The sequence below is a fragment of the Euprymna scolopes genome, chromosome 9, assembly GCF_053919585.1.
Source record: "Euprymna scolopes isolate OS-2025 chromosome 9, ASM5391958v1, whole genome shotgun sequence".
NCBI lineage: Eukaryota > Metazoa > Mollusca > Cephalopoda > Sepiida > Sepiolidae > Euprymna > Euprymna scolopes.
This window is the reverse complement of record NC_136490.1, coordinates 92,229,759-92,238,865: the sequence shown is the minus strand read 5'-3', so window position 1 is coordinate 92,238,865 and position 9,107 is coordinate 92,229,759.

Genomic DNA, 9,107 nt, shown 5'->3' with positions numbered 1-9,107 from the left:
GCTGAGGAAGTTAAACGTTATAGGTTCAATCGCTCCCCTTGTCTCGACGACGATCGGTTAGTATACAAATCTTTACAGAAGATCAATGAAGTTTGATTGCTTGCGGTTCTCTGTTGACGCTGTTAAATGTTGGCCTAATTCGAATCGATCTGAACTATATAGAGTTGCTTTTATATTGTTACTAGTGTTTGCACGATTGTTCGGAATCGGAATCGGGAATCAAAAAAAATCGACACTTTTTGGAAAATATCAGAATCGGAAAATTGTAAGCCTAATTTTTGATTCCCAACGTGTTTTCTTTTCCTTCTTTTTTTTTTTTTTTAATTTTTCGATGATGTTTGAATCTTCATTTTTTTATTAATAAACTAATAAATATTTATTGAGTTTAAACTACTAGTAAAACCAAAATTTATAGATCATAATAAGGAATTTAGATAAAAAATAGTACAGGAAAAAATAGCACAATTGGATAAATGAGAAGAAAATGACACAAGTGAAAAATATAAATGAAAATCTCACAATGAAAGGAAAATATTGAGAAGTTTATCAAATTAAAAAGAAAACTTTTTCTGCATTCAAAAGTAGATCAGAACTATTTACTAAATCCTCCACTGCTATTAATAAAAACCAATCCTTTTTTAGATGATTAAGCGATTTTAGAATCAAATCGGTAATTGTATCGGAATCGGGAAAATGCTGAAATCGTTTCATCGCTAATTATACCATTGAGGTAAAAAAATAAAAATAAAAGAATTGGAATTGTGTTCAGATTTCGACTTCCTTATGTCATCATCAAGATATATATATACAAGAGCTACAAAATTCCATAAATAACTTAGATTAATAAGATTTATACACAGACAGAAAAGAATATCATCGACATTGCTCAGCGGGAAAGCTTCATAATAACAAGACAGTTGTAGCTAACGGTGCTTAAGTGGCTAATGACACTAAGTTGATAACTGGGTGTGCTGGGTTCGAATCCAATGTGTTCCATATAAACACTTTGATCAAACCCACAATTGACCTTGTGTCTAACGTCTTGGAAAGGAGTTAATCAAAATGATAACGAGACAGTTGGAAAGTGCAAGAAATCCGGCCCAATAGTATTTTAAACCAATTTGTAACAGAGCGCATATGAGCGCGTGTGAAAATATCACCAACAGCCGAAGGATAGATGGCTAGCAAAGGTATTAGCAGCAGCAGCAGCAGCAGCAGCAGCCGTTTGAGCACTATGCAAATTAGCAAGTATGCGCGAGCTTGCGTTACAAGAAAAAGAAAAAAATAACAGCACGTGGTCGGAGAGAAAGAAAAACACGATGGGTGAGATGGGCGTGTGGCCACGTGGTGGCGGCGAGAGACTTTTAACCTGGTGTCGAGACGACAGGGTTTTGTTAATCTCATAGCAGATGAAATGAACAGTAAAAAAAAAAAGCAAGAAGCAGATCTTGTTTGAAAATTAATGATAATAAATGCCTTTTTCTAACAGAAAAACAGCCGGATCGGATTCATCTATTTTTGTGTGTCTGTTCCTTTTCGACGGTACCAGATGTCGTGGTAGTCCGAAAAAGGTTTATACTGTAACGAACACGGTTCATGCGTAAACGGCCACGTTCCAAATTCAAAACATCGACTAATATCAAAAACTATTCCAAAGCACAGCTTACATAACTAAAATTATGGGCTTAAAAGGATTAGGGTGTTGTATTTGTTCTGGTGCTGCACTTCGTCTTTTTCTGTCCTCGGTCAATGAAAGAGTGGCCCAGTTTAGAATGAGACATTTTTGAATTTGTGATTTTTGTCCAAATCAAGACTATTATTTTAGCTAAAGTGGATTTTCCTCACATTATAAACCGACTTTATGCCTAACTCTGCACCCCTCCCAGTCTGGGGCAAATACAATTAGTCTGACAGAAGGATATCTTTTCGATATTGGTATAGATGCATGTAGGTACAATTACATCGATCGATGCCTCCGTTCAGTTTCAAGAAACAATGATTACCCCCTGTAAGTGTAGCTGCACAAGTAATTGTGAGGCAAGTGTTGCACAATCTTCAACCAGACCTCTCCTGAATTGGAACTGCTTGAATTAAGTGGGAAGGAGAAGTGCTAGACTATTGGAAACAATGCCGAGATAAGCGGAGAGCACATACAGTACCTGGAATTTCCAAATGGTCACCCATTTTAGTATTGACTAAGCGAAACGTTGCTTTATAATCGGTGATCTAACGGAAATCGGTGTGTCAACGTGATTATGTCGTATGTACGATTACAATAAGAGTTAATTATCCTACACTGAACAAACAAGTATTCTATTGTAGTGATTAAGGAAAATGACAAGTCTGGCACGAGGCAATAGTTATGGGGCATCCTGTAATTAAATCTGTTTTGAATCGAATCAAAAATAAAAGAATAAGCACACTTTTCAATGACCCCCACGAGTCGATGTTTGTGTGTCTGGTATTTTGCCTCGTGAGCGGTTGACTGGGGGTTAGGGTTAGGGTTTAGGTTAGATGGAAAACGGAGAAAGAGAGAGAAAGAGAGAGAGAGGAGGTATTAAACATGCATTAATAATAAGGCGACAGAGGGTGAGAAAAAAGCATGAAAGAAAGGGGGATGAAAAAGATAGAATTTAATAAAAGTCAATTAAAGCGAATGATGAGCAGGAAAGATGAATTAATCAAAAGGGCAACCAACAAATGAGAAAGACGAGTAGGGTGTGGAAACGGTGGGGTAGAAATGTACTGGGGTCAGAAGGGGGAGGGTAGGAAGAAAAAAGGAAAATGGACAGGTTTAGAGAATGAGATTGAGAAATCAAAGGAGACGGAAACAATAAAAACAAAAGAACTATTAAATGAGAATAAAGAAAGAAAGAAAGAGAGTAAAGGAGAGAGAGAAAGATTGCAGGAAGAAAGAGGGAAAGGAGAAATAAAGGGAGAAACAGCGACGACAAAAAGAGAGAGATGGGTGAAAAAAGGAAAGAAAGGCGTTACGAGGGGAGAAAGAAAGGGAGAGAAAAGAGAAAGGGATGAAGGAAGAGGGAAAGAAAGTGGGGAAAAAATTTAATAGAAAGGAAGGAAAAAGATACTCATAAGAGCAACAAATACAACAATGAATGAAGCTAAAAAGAAAGATAGAAAAATAGCAAGGAAAAAAGAAAAGGACAAAAAGAAACGAAAGAAAGGGAGAGGAAATTATGGCTTCAGTTTTGACTTATTTTACGACATACCAACACTTATATAATACCGATGCATAATACCCCTTGCAAACGATGCATTGTACACAAATTGATATTTTCACCCAGAAAAAAAGGGAGCGTGAGTTCATACCTTTCCAGAAAGAAATTAGCGCATAAATGAAATTAAAACTAATAATGACTATAACAGACCGGTTGGACCAATCCAATGTTGTCCATTGCGTCCATTATTTTTTATTTTTTCATTATATCCTTTTCATTAGATTGACCCTAATTCTCGAGCGGCTTTTGGTTTTGTAAAATGATGACTCATTAGTACAAAAATCAATGAGAACAATCACACAGGTACACGAATGCAATGTATCCGACTAGATTCGAACTCGCGTCAGCCGATATCCATGGCCCGTATCGGTATCCGGCGCACAACTAATATCGCCACTAGTGTTGGAACGATTAATCTGCATCAGAATCGGGAATTTAAAAATCGAAACATGTACGGGTATTGGAATCGGAAAAATGTATGCCTAATTTCCAGTGTCAAAAACGATTCTTTTTTTATTGTTAATAAAATCTTTAATTGCTGGTGCTAATAATAAAATGATAAGCATTTATTAATTTTAAACTACTAGTAACACAAGTGTATTTCTGTATTCGCAAAAATATGAACACATATTATATGGGTGTTTAAGGTAATCCGAAAAGTAGTAAAAAAAATAAATAAATAAAAAGAAAAAAATCTAGAGCTATAGATATATATTGAGAGATTTAAAAAGAATCGAAATCGGTAACTGTATCGGAATTGGGAATTTAGAACAGAATCGGTAATTGTATTAGAATTTGAGAAAAATATTAGAATCGTCCCATTGCTAATTCCCACTAAAAAAAAATAAACTAAGTATTTGTAAGGAAGTAAAAAAAAAAAAGAAATCAATTTACGTTTATGAGTTGCAAAAGAAAAATATTTTTCTTACTCTGCGCCTTTTTTAATTTTGTACATATTTTGAAGTTTGATGAAAAAATACTTTCTTTAGAGAAAATAACGTCACTCATTAGTTTGAAATTCTTTGACTGCTCTTGAACATCAGCAGCAGTTCGTTCCACAGAATCACTTTCACTCATGGATGTTGGCAACCTTCACGTCGTCCCTCCCGCAAGTATCCGATGTCTTTCTAAAAAGAATTCTAACTAGAAAGATATCAGGAAAACGAATGTCAATAAATAATCATCTGATTCATACGAAATAAATCATGCTACACAAGAACAATTATCAGCAGAATTTTTTTGTTTTAAGTTTTGTTCATTTCAAGCAATACATATTGCCGAAGTAACGCAAGAAGCTACCGTGACAGGGGCCAGATTTAGAGAAGAAGCAAACAGGGATATGTGTTGAAAGATATTAGTTCACATTACTCTTAAATTTCTGTTTTTAGTACTTCGTAGAAACTGGGAGCAAGGAGGGAGTTCCAAAGGCACCTGATATAAGGAAAAAGGCTATTAGAGTAGAACATTTTATGGTTCTTAAAAAACTATACAGTGAAGGGGTTGAATTTTTCTTGTTGTTGAATGGGTAAGAGTTATTAACATATTAAGGGTTACAAGTGAAATAAGTCCATCATTCACTGCATTTCCATGAACAGAGTTTCTTTCAAAAAAAGTTCCAACATGTGAACCACATAACCATATCCTTCTGTGCAGATGATAGTATGGTGATCTTCAAATCCAATGTCAACAAATACTATAGACCGTATAAGCATTCAATTCTTGTTCACTCGATTTCTCATTTTAATCCTTCCTGTAATATTCATCGTCATTTAACGGATAATTCATCCATCTCATTAACATTTATCTTTAAGTGGCGCCATAATCATCATCAGCAGCAGCAGCAGAATCATTATTAGTTCATACATGGCGTAGTGCTGTTACATCTAAGCTGCTGCTTCTGTAACGTTATACACGTTTACACGTAAACGCAATACGATGTAGCAGAGTATGTCGCAAAGAACATAGAACAAGTAATAACTCAACTCCCTTTTTTGTAACAACAACAACAACAACAACAACATTCATTTCCTCATTCTCCCGCCACGCGTTACAGCTGTGACGTCACCCAGGTCTCTAACGTGATCTCGAACATGCTGAACGTGATCGCGGTCTGTGCACACGCTCTTTTTATAGTCGTTCTCTTCACAAACAGTTCGGCATTTGCATACGCGCTTTATCACACATCAATCACTAGTCATTCCCTAATAGACGAGCTGCAAAAGATGTCCAATCTAAGATTTCACACTGTCAACAAAGCTCCAACCCTTGTTCCATTGCTGCAATAGCTCGTCCATTAGCTTGTTTTACAAGCACTTTAATGAACTGTGCTCTGAAAAACTGGTGTCATCTCGGTCTAAATAATCTCGTCTTATTTGACTAGCAGAAAAATACCCCCCCCCTGTATAAATCTTCAAATATCGGAAAGCATTCTATTCTAACTGTTTCTCCCCAAGAACTAATAGACTTTAGACTTTCCTCTCTGTTCTTTGCAATGACTTTAATAACATGCAAAATGTAAATGCAATGCAGACATCTCGCTGCTCAACTCCCTACTTAGAGTGCCCCCTGTGGGTATGGCTCCTAATTTATAGTAGCCCCTTACCTTTGAATAATAATAAGAAGAAGAAGGAGGAGGAGGAGGAGGAGGAGAAGGAGGAGAAGAAGAAGAAGAAGAAGAAGAAGAAGAACAACAACAGCAACAACAACAAAACCACCACCACCACCAACAACAACAACAACAACAAAAAACAACAACAAGAACATGAACAAAAACAAGAAGAAGGCTGTATCGGAGGAGAGCTTAGAAATGTGCACCACTACTTGGCTAACAATCATAAAGTATTACTTGTAGCAGTGGCGAAAGAGGAAAGGCTAGATAAAGAATCATTGGAATAAAAGAAAGAATCGAAGCAGAAAAGATGACTGAGTTGAAAAAAATGAAACTCCATGGTCAGTTTGAGTGAGAAAGTAAGTCACTAAAATGTCAGGACACGTGGAATTTTCTGTCTAAAGGTGACTTGAAAAGAGAGGCAGAAAATCTTATATTTGTTGCTCAGAAACAGGCATTAAATACAAATGCAATCAATAGAAATATCTTTGGTAAGGCCTGTTCTGATAAGTGCAAGCTGTGTGGTGTGACTCTTGAGACACATATTGTTAGTGCTCCAAAAAAGTACAAAGGTGGCTATGACAAAGTCTGTACACATCTGCAATTTGAGGTTGTGCCATAAGTTTCGAATCCAAGTGACGGGCAAGTTATTCCAACATCACCCGGAAGCGGTAGTGGAAAATAAGGAAGTTAAGATTGAACGGGGTTTCATGGTTCATTGTGACCGGGAGATAATTCACAGGAAACCGTATATTGTAGCTGTGATTAAAAAGACTAATGAATGCCAAATTAGTGATGTGGTTTGCCCAAATGATATCAACAGACAAGAAGAATGAGAAACTACGGAACTATCAAGAAACTGAGAGTTGAGATTGCTAGGTTGTAAAACAAGAACACTTCCATCGCTCGAATCATTATAGGTGTACTTGGCTCAATTCCAGATGATCTTGGGAAACAATTGAACTCCTTTGGAATCAAGTACAACATCACTGTACTTCCGAAGTCGGTTCTGCTTGGCACAGCAAACATCCTACGCAAGGTGCTTTCTACCTAATTGACCTTCTGACTATGCTCATTAGTTTGGGTGTAAAAGCCTGCCCTTGAGTGAAAAATTAACCAGTGTAAAGCATAACAACATTGTGAAGTTAATAAAAAAACAAAACAATAATAACAAAAACCAAAGAGCAAAAATATTTTTTTCTTAATCTAATCGATTCGTCCAGCCACGGGTTTTTAAATGATAATGTATTGATAAACCACATCGTTGATTATTCAATTATTCAATTATTCAATTATTAAGATCCAACTTATTAAAACGAGAAAAAAAAACACGTTGACCAATGAACACAAAGATTAGATATTTGAATTGTGCTTCCTCTTTAGAAAGCGGAATTAACTGTTGTTATTCGAGCCTTGTCGAGGGACGGGGAGAAGGGTTAATGCTGGAGTTCAGCTGTAGAGAGGAAGGGTGCCAGTTTGGGTAACGGACAAAAAGCAAATAAACAACAAAGACTGGGGTTTATTGCTTCAGTATAACAATAGAAAAGGGAGAAGGTCAGAGGAATCAACAGAAAGAAACTGAACGATATTGGTGGTGGTGGGTCGTTAAACGAAGAAAAACGAAGAAATAATAGACAAAGTATGGTGGTGACGGCGTGAAAACGAACGCGTTAAGAGAAAATAACAAAGAAAAGAAAGAATTAAAGAGAAAATATAGAAAGTGAAAAGTTAATACTATAAATTAATTAAATGGCATTTATGTTTGAGTAATACCCACTACCCTTTCACTCTCGTAATCGATAGTTTATTTCCCTCTTCTATCTCGCTTCCTCGTTTCATTTGTTTGTTTCTATGTTTTCTGTCTTTCTTTATTTCAATTCGTTTTATTAACGAGTCTCCATTTATCAATGCTAAAAGCAACTTAAGGATAAGGGTTGATGAAATGAATGGATTATTAGTTGAATGGTGATGAATATCACGAGAAGATTTAAAAAATGAATAAAATTTATGACCGATGAAGACAATTTATGACAAGTAATCATTGACATTAGATTTGGAGATGAATTTGTAGTAATCTCAGGAAAGCAGACTTGTAACAACGTTTTCCACATACAGGAAGTTTAGGGGAATATTATCAATTAGTAAATAAGTCATTGTAAAACATCTCTTGCCCATATATACATACACACACACACACACACACACACACACACACACACACACACACACATATATATATATATATATATATATATATATATATATATATATGGGATCCCTATTTTGAATTTTGCTAGATTCAACCACTCTGATGAGTCGTAGACGATGAAACACGTGTCAGTCGATAATTATATTTAAAAAGAAAAAAATACATATGCCGCTCGTCAAAGGAAAAAGTATTCCCAACTCGCATTTAGGTGAAAATGCACTTTCGTATATATAATTAATTCATTCAAAAGGTATCGCAAAAACAAAAACAAATAACATCTACATAAAAAAAGCGATGTATTCAGTCATGCGAAATAGCCTAGTGGTAGGGGGTTACGCTTCTTACCATGGAGTCCCGATTTCGAATTTCGCGAGATTCAGCCACTCTGATGAGTCGTAGACGAGGAAACACTTGTCAGTGGATAATTATATTTAAAAAAATAATAATATATTACAGTGAGGGAGAGAAAGGGATAGAGAGGGGGTAATAAAAGATAAAGAGAAAAGTGTCATAAAAGAGGAAGAGACAGGGATTCAATGATAAAATTGAGAAGGGCTTTTAAGAAAGGGAAGATAACAAAACTGTTATCCTTACTGTCATACACCCGTCTTTAGTGGTAGAGATAATGAAGAGGAGAGAGGGATAACAGGTAGAAAAAGAAAAAACTAACGAAAGTTAAGAAGAAACGTAACAAAGACAGGAATGAAAAACGATGACATAAAAGGGATAACGAAATAGCGAACAAGTGTCAGAGAGAGAGAGAGAGAGAGAGAGAGAGAGAGAGAGAGAGGAATGAGAAAGAAAGAAAGAGTTAAAGTGAGTGAGAGAAAATACTTTGTAACAAAATAAACAGAGAAATAATAAAGAACAAACAATTGAGAACGAGACAAGAAAAGATGAAAAGAAAGAAAAAAGTAAAAATAGAAGAAAAGAAAGGATAAAACCTGAAATAAATAAAAAAAGAAAAAGAGAGAAAAACAAACAAAAAAAGGCAAGACAAACACGTAAAAAGAAAAAATATAGAATTTTTATCAAAAGATTTAATATAAAA